The sequence below is a fragment of the Culicoides brevitarsis genome, unplaced genomic scaffold (assembly GCF_036172545.1).
Source record: "Culicoides brevitarsis isolate CSIRO-B50_1 unplaced genomic scaffold, AGI_CSIRO_Cbre_v1 contig_97, whole genome shotgun sequence".
Lineage (NCBI taxonomy): Eukaryota > Metazoa > Arthropoda > Insecta > Diptera > Ceratopogonidae > Culicoides > Culicoides brevitarsis.
This window is the reverse complement of record NW_026973481.1, coordinates 1,975-17,735: the sequence shown is the minus strand read 5'-3', so window position 1 is coordinate 17,735 and position 15,761 is coordinate 1,975. Positions and strand designations below refer to the sequence as shown.

The 15,761-nt window shown below is 18.2% G+C and overlaps 1 pseudogene; it reads left to right on the top strand.

Annotated features, from left to right (window-relative positions):
- The first annotated feature begins 2,865 nt into the window (after positions 1-2,865).
- On the top strand, positions 2,866-3,983 carry LOC134836643 (NADH-ubiquinone oxidoreductase chain 5-like; annotated as a pseudogene).
- Positions 3,984-15,761: the final 11,778 nt, after the last annotated feature.

Genomic DNA, 15,761 nt, shown 5'->3' with positions numbered 1-15,761 from the left:
AAATGAATATTTTTAAAAAAAATATTCTTGAAAAATTAAATTTTTCATTAGAATTTAAAGATGATATATAAATAAATAAAATTAATAACCCCCCAATAAAAATTAAAAATAAAATGTAAGAAAATCAAAAAGTTTTTGATAAAATTCCTGTAAATAAACAAGTTAATATAGTTTGCATCAATAAAATTAATCCTATTGCTATAGGATGGGTTAATTGAGTAAATATAAATGAATTAATTAATAAAAATATCATTATAATAAAATTAATTTCAGAAAATAGTTTAATAAAAATATTAATTTTGGAGATTAAAGATGAATAATTTATTTTTTTCTGATATTTTAAAAAAATATATTTATTTTTGGTTTACAAAACCAATGTTTTTTTTAAACTATTAAAACTACTAATGATAATTTATTTAAATTTATGAATTTATTTAATTTTATTTATTTTAAGTTTAATAGTTTTTATTTTTAATCATAAACATTTATTAATAACATTAATTAGTTTAGAAATAATTGTATTAATTATTTATGGAATAATATTTATTTGTTTAAATTTTATAAATTTTGAATATTTTTATAGAATAATGTTTTTAACATTTAGTGTTTGTGAAGGTTCTTTAGGATTATCAATTTTAGTAGCTTTAATTCGAACTCATGGAAATGATTATTTTCAAACTTTTAATATTTTACAATGTTAATATTTTTTTTTTTTCAATAAGAATTTTAATTATAAGATTTAATAAAAAAATTTTTTGAATGGTTCAAAATTTTATTTTTTTATTATTTTTTTTATTTATAATTATAATAATAAATTGTAATTTTTTTCCTACAAAAATTTCTTATTTTTTAGGATTAGATATTTTATCCTATGGATTAATTTTATTAAGATTATGAATTACTTCCTTAATATTTATATCTAGAGAAAAAATTTATAAATACAATAATAAATTAAATTATTTTATTTTTATAGTAATTTTTCTTATATTAACTTTAATTTTAACTTTTTCTTCATTAAATTTATTTTTATTTTATTTTTTTTTTGAAAGAAGATTAATTCCAACCTTTTTTTTAATTTTAGGGTGAGGATATCAACCTGAACGATTACAAGCTGGGTTTTATTTGATATTTTATACATTATTTGCTTCTTTACCTTTATTAATAACTTTATTATATTGTCAGAATAATTTAAATTCATTAAGTTACTTTATATTATTTAAAGATTATAAATTTAGATTATTATATTTTAGATTAATTATAGCTTTTTTAGTAAAAATACCAATATTTTTTGTTCATTTATGATTATTAAAAGCTCATGTAGAAGCTCCTGTTTCAGGATCAATAATTTTAGCTGGAGTTTTATTAAAATTAGGGGGTTATGGATTATTTCGAATTTATATTTTAATTCAATCTTTATCAATAAAATATAATATTATATTTTATGTAATTTCATTAATTGGTGGGATATTAATTAGATTAATATGTTTAATACAAGTAGATATAAAAGCTTTAATTGCTTATTCTTCTGTAGCTCACATAGGAATTGCAATTAGTGGATTAATAACTCTTTCTATTTGAGGATTTATAGGTTCTTATATTTTAATAATTGGACATGGTTTATGTTCTTCAGGGTTGTTTTGTTTATCAAATATTATTTATGAACGAACAAGAAGACGAAGTTTATTTATTAATAAAGGATTAATAAATTTTATCCCAAGAATTTCTATATGATGATTTTTATTAAGAATTAGAAATATAGCTGCACCTCCATCTTTAAATTTAATAGGTGAAATTTTTTTATTAACTTCAATTATTAACTGATCTTGATTAAGAATATTTTTTATTTCTTTAATAACTTTTTTAGGGGGGGCATATTCAATTTATTTATATTGTAGAAATCAACACGGTAATTTAAATTCATTAATATTAAATTATAATATTTCTACTGTTCGAGAAAATTTAGTTTTAATATTACATTGGTTACCTTTAAACTTACTTATTTTAAAACCTGATTTTTGTATATTTTGAATTTAAAAAATATTAATTTTTAAATTTAAATAATTTAAATAGTTTAAAAAAAACATTGATTTGTGGAATCAAAAATGTATATAATTTACTTTAAATAATTCAATGAATTGCCTGATTAAAAGGGTTACCTTGATAGGGTAAATTATATGATTTTTCATATTCATTAATTTATTAAATTAAATTAATATTAATTTTTAAAATTAAAAAAAAAATATATAAATAGTGATTAATTTATCAATTTGTGTAATTTATTATTTATTTTTATTTTTATTTAGAGTAATTATATTTTTAAAAGGTTCTTATTGTTTAATAAATGAAATAAGATATTTTTATGAATTAGAATTAATATCTGTAAATTCCTCAATAATTGTAATAACTATTTTGATTGATTGAATATCCTGTTTTTTTTTATCATTTGTTAGATTAATTTCTTGTTTAGTAATTTTATATAGAAAAGAATATATAAATAATGATAAAAATATAAATCGATTTATTATGTTAATTTTAATATTTGTATTTTCAATATTTTTATTAATTATTAGTCCAAATTTAATCAGAATTTTATTAGGATGAGATGGTTTAGGATTAGTATCTTATTGTTTAGTAATTTATTATCAAAATATTAAATCTTTTAATGCAGGTATATTAACATTTTTATCTAATCGAATTGGTGATGTATTAATTTTATTATCAATTGCTTGAATATTAAATTTTGGTTCATGAAATTATATCTTTTATTTAGATATTATAAAAAATGATTTTTATTTAAAAATTATTGGTTCAATATTAATTTTAGCAGCTATAACTAAAAGAGCTCAGATTCCATTTTCTGCTTGATTACCAGCTGCAATAGCAGCACCTACTCCTGTTTCTGCTTTAGTTCATTCATCAACATTAGTAACAGCAGGAGTTTATTTATTAATTCGATTTAATAATTTATTAATACATTTATTTTCTAGAAAAATTTTATTATTAATTAGAATATTAACTATATTTATAGCAGGATTAGGGGCAAATTTTGAATTTGATTTAAAAAAAATTATTGCTCTTTCTACTTTAAGACAATTAGGATTAATAATAAGAACTTTAGCAATAAGATTAACTTATTTAGCATTTTTTCATTTATTAACACATGCTTTATTTAAAGCTTTATTATTTATATGTGCAGGAATAATTATTCATAATATAAAAAATTTTCAAGATATTCGTTATATAGGTTCTTTAATTTTACAAATGCCAATAACTATTATAAACTTTAATATTGCTAATTTAGCTTTATGTGGAATACCTTTTCTTTCTGGATTTTATTCAAAAGATTTAATTTTAGAAATAGTAGTTTTTAATAATAGAATTAATATTTTGTCTTATTTTTTATTTTATTTTTCTACAGGTTTAACTGTTTGTTATAGATTTCGTTTGATTTATTATACATTATATTCTAATTTTAATAGATGAACTTATCATTATTTAAATGACAATTCTATTACAATAATTTTTAGAATAATAGGTTTATTAATTATAACAATTATTGGAGGATGTATTTTAAGTTGAATAATTTTCCCAATTCCTTATTTTATTATTTTACCTTTATACTTAAAATTAATAACTTTAATAGTTTGTGTATTAGGGGGGATTATAGGAACAATTTTATCAAAATGAATAATTTTTTTAAAATCAAAAATTATAAAATTTAAATTTTCTGTAATATTTTTTGGTTCAATATGATTTTTACCTTTTATTGTTACAGTAAATATTACTAAATACCCTTTATTTATAAGAGAAATATATACAAAATCTTCTGATTATGGTTGATTAGAAACATTTATAGTAAAAAATCTTTTTTATAGATTTTTACATATTTCATCTTTTTTACAAGTTTTAATAAAAAATAATTTAAAATTTTATTTTATAGTATTTTTTAGTTGATTAATTTTTTATTTTTTTATAATATTTTATTTAAATAGCTTATATTTAGAGCATGACATTGAAGCTGTCAAAGAAACTTTTTTGTTTTTAAATAATTTAAATTTATAAAATAAAATTTATTTTTACAATGAAAATGTAATGTTTTTTTTTAAACTATATAAATAAGAATATAAATGGAGTTAAACCATTAAAGAAAGAAGTTAGCAGCTTTTTCTTAATCCAATATTCTTTTAATTGGAATAATATTTTCAATTTTATCATTAACAATGATATACCTCTATTTTGGTTTCAATTAAAAATAAGGACTTTAGTCTTAAATTAGGTCGAAACTAATCACAATCAATTTGCTTCTTATTTTTTTTTAAAAAAAAATAAGGCAGATAAAAATTATTTCTTTTGAATGCAAATCAAATATTTTTTATTTAAACTACAACCCTATTTTTAAAAAATTAATTATTTCAATCTAAAGCTCCTTGATTTCACTCATGAAATAAACCTAAAATTAAAACTATTAAAAAAATTAAAATAGTAATTCTTCAATTAATTAAAGAATTAATTTTTAATGAAAAAATTATAGGGAATATTAAAGCAATTTCTACATCAAAAATTAAAAAAATAATAGCAATTAAAAAAAATCGTAAAGAAAAAGGTAAACGAGAAGAATTAAAAGGTTCAAATCCACATTCAAAAGGAGAATTTTTTTCTCGATCATAAAAAGATTTTTTTGATAAAATTGAAGCTAAAATTATAACAATATTAGAAATAATTATGGTAATAATTAATAAAATTATTAAAATTATTATTATTTATATTAATTAATAAACTTTATGATTGGAAGTCATATATACTTTTTATATTATATAAATAATTACCTCATCAATAAATAGAAATATAAACAAATAATCATACTACATCTACAAAATGTCAATATCATGCAGCAGCTTCAAACCCAAAATGATGATTTATAGAGAAATGATTATTTAAATGACGAATTAAACAAATAATTAAAAATATTGTTCCAATTAATACATGTAATCCATGAAATCCTGTAGTTAAAAAAAAAATTGAACCATATACTGAATCAGACATTGTAAAAGATGCTTCTATATATTCATAACCTTGAAGAATAGAAAAATATAGTCCTAATAAAATAGTAAAAAATAAACCTTGAGTAGTTTGTTGTTTATTATTTTCTATTAATCTATGATGAGCTCAAGTAATTGTAATTCCAGAAGTTAATAAAATTACTGTATTTAATAAAGGAATCTGAAAAGGATTAAATGCTTGAATATTTAAAGGAGGCCAAATTTCCCCTAACTCAATAGTAGGAGATAATCTTCTATGAAAAAAAGTTCAAAAAAATGAAAAAAAAAAACAAACTTCTGATGTAATAAATAAAATTATACCCCATCGAAGACCAGTAACAACATCATATGTATGTAAACCTTGAAAGGTCCCTTCTCGAGAAATATCACGTCATCATTGATATATAGTTAATAAAGTAATAATATTTCCTATTATAAATAAATTTAATCTATATTGATGAAATCATTGAACTAATCCAGTTACTGAACAAAAAGCTCCTAAAGCTCCTGTTAATGGTCAAGGACTATAATCTACTAAATGAAATGGGTGATTAGAATGGTTTATCATTATTAATTAATTAATTTCTCTAGCATATAAAGTTGTTAATACAGCAAATACATAAGCTTGAATAATTGATACTGCTGATTCTAAAGTTAATAATAAAATTTGCACAATAATTAAAATTCTTACAAATATAGTTCTTATTGATACTCCTGTATTTCCTAATAAAGTTATTAATAAATGTCCAGCAATTATATTAGCAGTTAACCGGACAGCTAAAGTACCTGGGCGAATAAAATTTCTAATTGTTTCAATACATACTATAAAAGGTATTAATAATCTAGGTGTACCTTGAGGTACTAAATGACAAAATATATGTTGAGTATTATTAATTCACCCATATAATATAAAACTAATTCATAAAGGTAATCTTAAAGTCAATGTAAATACTAAATGTCTAGAAGAAGTAAAAATATAAGGAAATAACCCTAAAAAATTATTAAAAAAAATAAACACAAATAAATTAATAAATAAAAATGTTGACCCATTAAATGAATTAACACCTAATAAAATTTTAAATTCTTTATGTAAAACTTGAAAAATTGTTTGCATTATAAAAGAAATTCGAGAAGGAATAATTCAATAAGATATTGGTATTAATAAAAAAATCAAAAATGTTCTTATTCAATTTAATGAAAAATTATAAATTGATGAACAAGGATCAAAAACTGAAAATAAATTTATTATCATTTTATTAAAAATTTTTTATTTAAATTTTTATTAGAATTTTTATCAAAATTTTTTAAATCAACAATTTTTGGTATAAATAAATAATAATTCATAAAATTAACAAATATATATGTAAATAAAAAAATTAAAAATAAAATAATTCATTTTAAAGGAGCTATTTGTGGGATTAAAAAATATTTATAGAAATAATTTTAGTTTGACAAACTAATGTTATAAATTTAACTAATTTTTTTATTTAATATAATAAAAAATTAATTTATAAAATTTTTTATTCAAGCAATAAAATATTTAATAGAAACAGATTCTAAAACAATTGGTATAAATCTATGATTTGCCCCACAAATTTCTGAACATTGACCAAAATATAAACCAACTCGATATATATAAGTATTAATTTGATTTAATCGACCAGGTACAGCATCTACTTTAATTCCTAGAGATGGAATTGTTCATGAATGTAATACATCTATTGCTGAAACAATAAATCGAATATTTGTATATCTAGGTAAAATTAATCGATTATCTACATCTAATAAACGAAATTCATTTATATTTAATTCATTAGTAGGAATTATATAAGAATCAAATTCTAAATTATTGAAATCAGGATATTCATATCTTCAATATCATTGATGCCCAATAACTTTTACACTAATTGAAGATTTGTAAGGATCATCTAATAAATATAATAATCGTATAGAAGGTAAAGCTACTGCAAATAAAACTAAAACTGGTATAATTGTTCAAAAAATTTCAATAAATTGATCTATTAATAAAAATCGATTAGAAAATTTATTAAAAAATAAAGATAATATAGAATTACCAATTAAAACTGTAATAATTATTAATACTAATAAAGTATGATCATGAAAAAAATTTAATTGTTCTATTACAGGAGAACTTCTATCTAATAAAAATATACTTCCTCAAGTTGCCATTAATAATTTTAATAAAAGTTATACTTTATTGATAGAATTTAAATCTATTGCATTTATCTGCCATATTAAATTTTTATTTATAAAAACTTTTTTTATTTAATTAATAAAGGTATTTGTATGAAACTATGTTCAGAAGGAGGAAGATTTTGATACCATTCAATTGAAGAATTTAAATTTTCTGAATACAATACAGATTGATTAGAAACTAAACTTTTTCATATAATAAATAAAAATATTAAAGTTCCTAAAAATGAAATTAAAGATCCTAAAGAAGAAATTATATTTCATGTAATATAAGAATCAGGATAATCTGAATATCGTCGAGGTATTCCTGATAAACCTAAAAAATGTTGAGGAAAAAAAGTTAAGTTTACTCCCAAAAATATAATATAAAATTGAGCTTTTAATAACATTGTATCTATTGATAAACCCGTAAATAATGGATATCAATGAACAAACCCTCCTATAATAGCAAATACAGCCCCTATTGATAAAACATAATGAAAATGAGCTACTACATAATATGTATCATGTAAAACAATATCTAAAGAAGAATTAGCTAAAACAATACCTGTTAATCCTCCTACAGTAAATAAAAATACAAACCCTAAAGATCATAACAAAGCAGGAGTAAGGTTTAATTGAGTTCCATATATTGTTGCTATTCAACTAAAAATTTTAATCCCTGTAGGAACAGCAATAATTATAGTAGCTGAAGTAAAATAAGCTCGAGTGTCTACATCTAACCCAACAGTAAATATATGATGAGCTCAAACAATAAATCCTAATAAACCAATTGCAGCAATAGCATATATTATACCTAAAACTCCAAAAGCTTCTTTTTTTCCTCTTTCTTGACAAATAATATGAGAAACAATCCCAAATCCTGGTAAAATTAAAATATAAACTTCTGGGTGACCAAAAAATCAAAATAAATGTTGGTATAAAATAGGATCACCTCCTCCTGCCGGGTCAAAAAAAGAAGTATTAATATTTCGATCCGTTAACAATATAGTAATTGCTCCCGCTAATACTGGTAAAGATAATAATAATAAAATAGCTGTAATAAATACTGATCAAACAAATAATGGAACACGATCAAATGATATTCCTACTGGTCGTATATTAATAATTGTTGTTAAAAAATTTACAGCTCCTAAAATTGAACTAATCCCTGCTAAATGTAAAGAAAAAATTGCTAAATCAACTGAAGCCCCAGCATGAGAAACATTAGCTGATAATGGAGGATAAACAGTTCAACCAGTTCCCGCCCCATTTTCCACTAAACTTCTTAATAAAAGTAAAGTAATTGAAGGAGGTAATAATCAAAATCTTATATTATTTATCCGAGGAAAAGCTATATCAGGAGCTCCTAATATTAAAGGAACTAATCAATTTCCAAACCCACCAATTATCACAGGTATTACTATAAAAAAAATTATTACAAAAGCATGAGCAGTAACAATTACATTATAAATTTGATCATTCCCAATTAAAGCTCCTGGGTGTCTTAATTCTAAACGAATTAATATTCTTAAAGAAGTTCCAATTAATCCTGATCAAATTCCAAAAATAAAATATAAAGTACCAATATTTTTATGATTAGTAGAAAATAACCATTGTTTCGATTATTATGAATTTTTTTTATCAAATTTAAAATAAATATAAACTTTATTTTTTTTATCTATATTTTTTTTAAAAAAAAATAATTATTTTGATTAAATGGCTGAAATTAAGCGATAAATTGTAAATTTATTTATAAGAATTTTTTTCTTTTTAATCAATTAACTTTATATTCAAATATGATATTAAATTGCAAATTTAAAGGTGTTTTAAAACTAAAGTTTTTCACTTACCAACCTATTTAATCAGAATTTATCCTACTAATTTCACTTACCAACCTATTTAATCAGAATTTATCCTACTAATTTCACTTACCAACCTATTTAATCAGAATTTATCCTACTAATTTCACTTACCAACCTATTTAAATCAGAATTTATCCTACTAATTTCACTTACCAACCTATTTAATCAGAATTTATCCTACTAATTTCACTTACCAACCTATTTAATCAGAATTTATCCTACTAATTTCACTTACCAACCTATTTAATCAGAATTTATCCTACTAATTTCACTTACCAACCTATTTAATCAGAATTTATCCTACTAACATAATTTTTTTAAAAAAATGTTTTATTTAAAGTATATTTTAATTATATATAAAATATTTTATTGATATTTAAATTTAAAAATTTATATACTTAATTTCTAAATTAATAAAATCTTAAAAATCACAAATTTATTTAAATGGTTGTAGTCCTAAAGAAGAAGAAAAAAATTATATAAATTATTAAAAAATTTAATTTAAAATCATGAAAAAATTTATATATAAATTTAATTAAATATAAAATTAATAATTTTTATACTTTATTTTAAATATAAAAATAAAAAATATTTTATTATATATAAATATATATATATATATATATATATATATATATATATATATATATATATATATATATATATATATATATATATATATATATATATATATATATATATATATATATATATATATATATATATATATATATATATATATATATATATATATATATATATATATATATATATATATATATATATATATATATATATATATATATATATATATATATATATATATATATATATATATATATATATATATATATATATATATATATATATATATATATATATATATATATATATATATATATATATATATATATATATATATATATATATATATATATATATATATATATATATATATATATATATATATATATATATATATATATATATATATATATATATATATTTAATTTAATAAAATATTTTTTATGATTTTATATTTAAATTTAAAATATAATATAATTATTAATTTTATATTAGGAATTAAATTTATATATAAATTTTTTATGATTTTAAATTAAATTTTATAAATTAATAATTTATATAATTTTTTTCTTCTTCTTTAGGACTACAACCATTTAAATAAATTTGTGATTTTTAAGATTTTATTAATTTAGAAATTAAGTATATAAATTTTTAAATTTAAATATCAATAAAATATTTTATATATAATTAAAATATACTTTAAATAAAACATTTTTTTAAAAAAATTATATTAGTATTTTTGAAAATAAATTAGGATCTGATTAAATAGGTTGGTAAGTGAAATTAGTGGGATAAATTCTGATTAAATAGGTTGGTAAGTGAAATTAGTAGGATAAATTCTGATTAAATAGGTTGGTAAGTGAAATTAGTAGGATAAATTCTGATTAAATAGGTTGGTAAGTGAAATTAGTAGGATAAATTCTGATTAAATAGGTTGGTAAGTGAAATTAGTAGGATAAATTCTGATTAAATAGGTTGGTAAGTGAAATTAGTAGGATAAATTCTGATTAAATAGGTTGGTAAGTGAAATTAGTAGGATAAATTCTGATTAAATAGGTTGGTAAGTGAAATTAGTAGGATAAATTCTGATTAAATAGGTTGGTAAGTGAAATTAGTAGGATAAAAATAAGCTAATTTAAGCTATTGGGTTCATACCCCAATTATAAAGGTTAATTCCTTTTTTTTATAATTATTAATTATATTTATAAAATATTTTTTATTTTTATATTATTTATTGGAACAATTATAACAATTTCTTCTTCTTCTTGATTAGGAATATGAATGGGATTAGAAATAAATTTAATGTCTTTTATTCCTTTAATTTCTGAAAAAAATAATTTAAATTCAACTGAAATATCTATTAAGTATTTTTTAGTACAAGCATTAGCTTCAATAGTTTTTTTATTTGTTTCTATTATATATATATTAAAATTTTCAAATTTTAATTATATTTTTTTAAGATATGAATCAATTTTATTAATTTTTTCAATAATAATAAAATTAGGTGCGGCTCCTTTCCATTTTTGATTTCCTAATATTATTGAAGGTTTATCATGAATAAATTCTTTATTATTATTAACTTGACAGAAATTAGCTCCTTTAACTATTGTTTCTTATTTTTCTTTTTTAAATCAATTAATTATTTTTATTTTATTATCATGTTTTGTAGGAGCTGTAGGAGGTTTAAATCAAACTTCTTTACAAAAATTGTTAAGTTTTTCTTCTATTAATCATATTAGTTGGTTATTAATAGCAATAACTTATAGAAATTATTTATGGTTGTTGTATTTTTTTATTTATTTTATTTTAAATTTATGTTTAATTATAATTTTTAAAAATTTTAATCTTTTCAATTTTAATCAGTTATATATATTTAAAAATAATGGAATTAATAGAAATTTGTTAAAAATTTTATTTATAATAAATTTTTTTTCTTTAGGTGGTTTACCCCCATTTTTAGGGTTTTTACCAAAATGAATAGTAATTGAATTTTTATTAATAGATAAAATATTTTTTTTAATTTTATTTTTAGTAATGATATCATTATTAACATTATTTTTTTATATGCGATTAACTTTAACTTCATTTGTTATATTTTATCCTTCTATAAAATGAAATTTTTTAAATTTTAAAAAAAATAAAATAATAAAATTAATTATTTTTTTTAATATTGTAAGTTTATATTTTTTTTTAATTTTTTTATTAAATAATTATATATTTTAAAATAGTATATTTTGGTGTATGATGCACTAAAAATTTTGAATTTTTAAGAAATAGTTTAATTCTATTATTTATAATTATTCATTAGATGGCTGAAAGTAAGCATTGGTCCTTTAAACCATTTTATAGTAATTTAACAATTACTTCTAATGAAAAGCTTTAAGTTAAAAAAAACTTTTAACCTTCAAAGTTAACTATAAAAAATTATTTTTAAGCTTTAAATTTAAAATAATTTTATTATTTTATAAAAATTTTTTAAATAAATAATTTTTTTAAAAATTTTTAAATTAATAATTAAAAAATATTTGATTTTAGTATAAAATTTTGTTTTATAAATATATTACATGAAATTTAATAAGAGAATTTATAAAATTTTAAAAATTAAATTAATTTTATTTTCAGTAAATAATATTAAAAAATAAAGAAATTTTGATTTAATAATTTATAAATAACTTTGGTAAATTTAGTGCCAGCAACTGCGGTTATACTAATAAAGTAAATAAAATTTTTTTATTAATAATTAATAGAATAAAAATTAATAAAAAAATTTATTTATTAGATGAAATTTTAAATAAATAATTTTATTATTAAAAATTTTATGAAATTAAAAAAAATTTTTTATAAACTAGGATTAGATACCCTATTATTAAATACAAATTATTATAATAGATCATTTATAGTTAAATTCTTAAAAATTAAAAAATTTGGCGGTATTTTAATTAATCAGAGAAATTTGTTCTATAATCGATAATCCTCGTTAAAGTTTACTTAATTTAATTAAATTTATATACCGCTGTTATTGAATATATTTAAAAATTTAAATTTCAATAAAAATTTTTATAAAATTATATTTAATGTCAAGTCAAGGCATAGTTTATAGTTAAGAAGAAATGAATTTCATTAAATTTTATTTTATCAGATAAATAAATTGATTTTATTTAAAAGAAGAATTTGAAAGTAAATTAATTTATAAAATTTAATTGAATTAGACTCTAAAATATGTACATATTGCCCGTCGCTCTCATTCTAAAATGAGATAAGTCGTAACAAAGTAAAAATATTGGAAAATGTTTTTAGAATTCAATTTAAAACTTTAATAGAAAAGTATTTCAGTTACATTGAAAAAATATTTGTGCAAATCAAATTAAATTGATTTATAAAAAATTATTTATTAATTATTAATAAAAAGAATTTTAATAAAAATATTTTTAGTAATTTTTAAAGAAAAAATAAATTTAATTATAGAAAATTAGTATTGAAAAAGAAATTTGAAAAAATTGAAAATTGCTAATTTAAAAATTAAATTTAATTAATTGTATTTTGTGTTTCAAAGTAAATTAAATTAATAATTTAAATTGATTAGTTTCGAATTTATATGATTTAATAAATTTTTAAATTTAATATGGTATAATTATTTTAAAATTTTTATTAGAAATTAAAAGTTAATCGTATATAAATTTATCTAATTTCTTAAGAAATAATTTTAAATTATAAATTAATTAATAATTAATTTTTTGATTAATTAATTATTTAATTAATTTATATATAATAAGGGATAAGCTTTATTATAAATTTTTAAAAATTTTTAGAAAAATTAAAAAAATTTAAGCTTAAAATTAGTTTTAATTAATAAAAATGTTATAATTTATTTAATTAAATATTAATATTTTAAAAAATTTTAAATATTTATTAAGATAAAAAGTTTAATTAAAAAATTTTTAAAATAATGATTTAATTAGTAATTTTTTTTTGTAAAATTAATTTTTTATCAATAAATTAATTTATAAGAATTCGGCAAAAATGATGTCCACTTGTTTATCAAAAACATGTCTTTTTTGTTTTGACAGATTTGAATGTGATAAATTTAGAATTTATAAATGTATAATATACAAACAATAAAATGATATTATTAGATTTTATTTTACCTGTAATTGGTTCTTTAATTTTAATTATTTGTGTAATAGTAAGAGTTGCTTTTTTAACATTATTTGAACGAAAAATTTTAGGTTATATTCAAATTCGTAAAGGTCCTAATAAATTAGGAATTGATGAAATTTTACAACCTTAGAGATGCAATTAAATTATTCTCTAAAGAAATAATTTATCCAAATATTTCTAATTATTTAATTTATTATTTTTGCCCTGTATTTTCTTTATTTTTAATTTTATTTTTATGAATTAGATTTCCTTTATTAATCAAATTATTTTCTTTTAATTTAGGTATTTTATTTTTTTTATCCTGTACAAGAATTAGAGTATATAGAATTATAATTGCTGGGTGATCATCTAATTCTAAATATTCTTTATTAGGAGGATTGCTAGCAGTAGCTCAAACAATTTCTTATGAAGTTAGATTAGCTTTAATTTTTATCTCTTTAATTATTTTAGTATTTAGATTTTCTTTTATCGATTTTTATTTAAAACAAATTAATTTATGGTTAATTTTTTTAACAATTCCTCTAAGTTATGTTTGATTAATTTCTTCTTTAGCTGAAACTAATCGTACTCCTTTTGATTTTACAGAAGGAGAATCAGAATTAGTTTCAGGATTTAATGTTGAATACGCTAGAGGAGGATTTGCTTTAATTTTTTTAGCTGAATATGCTAGAATTTTATTTATAAGAATATTATTTAGAGTAATATTTTTAGGTTCAAATTTATTTAATTTATTTTTTTATATAAAATTATCTTTTATTGCTTTTTTTTTATTTGAGTACGAGGAACAATACCTCGATTTCGTTATGATAAATTAATATATTTAGCATGAAAAAGTTATTTACCTTTTTCATTATGTTATTTAATTTTATTTATTAGATTTAAAATAATTTTATTTATTTTAATTTTATGAATAATTTAAAGTAAAATCAATAAAATAAAAAATTTTTTCTTATGTTTTCAAAACATATGCTTTTACAAGCTCATTGATTTAATTATTTAATAAAATTATCTCATAATTTTATCATTAATGGATTAATTAAAAAATATAAAAAATATAAAATAGTCAAAATTTGTCCAGTTAAAATAAATGGTCTTTCTACAGGACGAGCTCCAATTCATGTTAATAAAATTACAATAATAAAAAATAATCAAAATATTATTTTATTTACAGGATAAAATCTTAATGAACGAAAATTTCTTTTATTAACAAAAGGTATAATAAATAAAATAGCAATTGATATAACTAGAGCAATAACTCCACCTAATTTATTAGGAATTGATCGAAGAATTGCATAAGCAAATAAAAAATATCATTCTGGTTGAATATGAACTGGTGTTCTTAATGGATTAGCTGGAATAAAATTATCTGGGTCTCCTAATATATATGGATTAGTTAAACATAAAATAATTAAAAATATTAATAATATTAAAAATCCTACTAAATCTTTATAAATATAATAAGGATGAAAATGAATTTTATTAACATTACTATTAATTCCTAAAGGATTATTAGAACCTAATTGATGTAAAAATAATAAATGAATTACTGTAGTACCTAAAATTAAAAAAGGTAATAAAAAATGAAATGTAAAAAATCGTGTTAAAGTTGCATTATCAACAGCAAATCCCCCTCATAATCATTGAACTAAATCTAACCCTAAAAATGGAATTGCGGATAATAAATTAGTAATAACTGTAGCCCCTCAAAATGATATTTGTCCTCAAGGAAGAACATAACCTATAAAAGCTGTTCCTATAGTTAAAAATAATAATAATACTCCTACATTTCATGTATGAGTATTTAAGTATGATTTATAATATAAACCTCGTCCAATATGTAAATAAATACAAATAAAAAAAAAACTTGCACCATTAGCATGTATAGTTCGTAATAATATTATCATAAATAAAATGAATATTT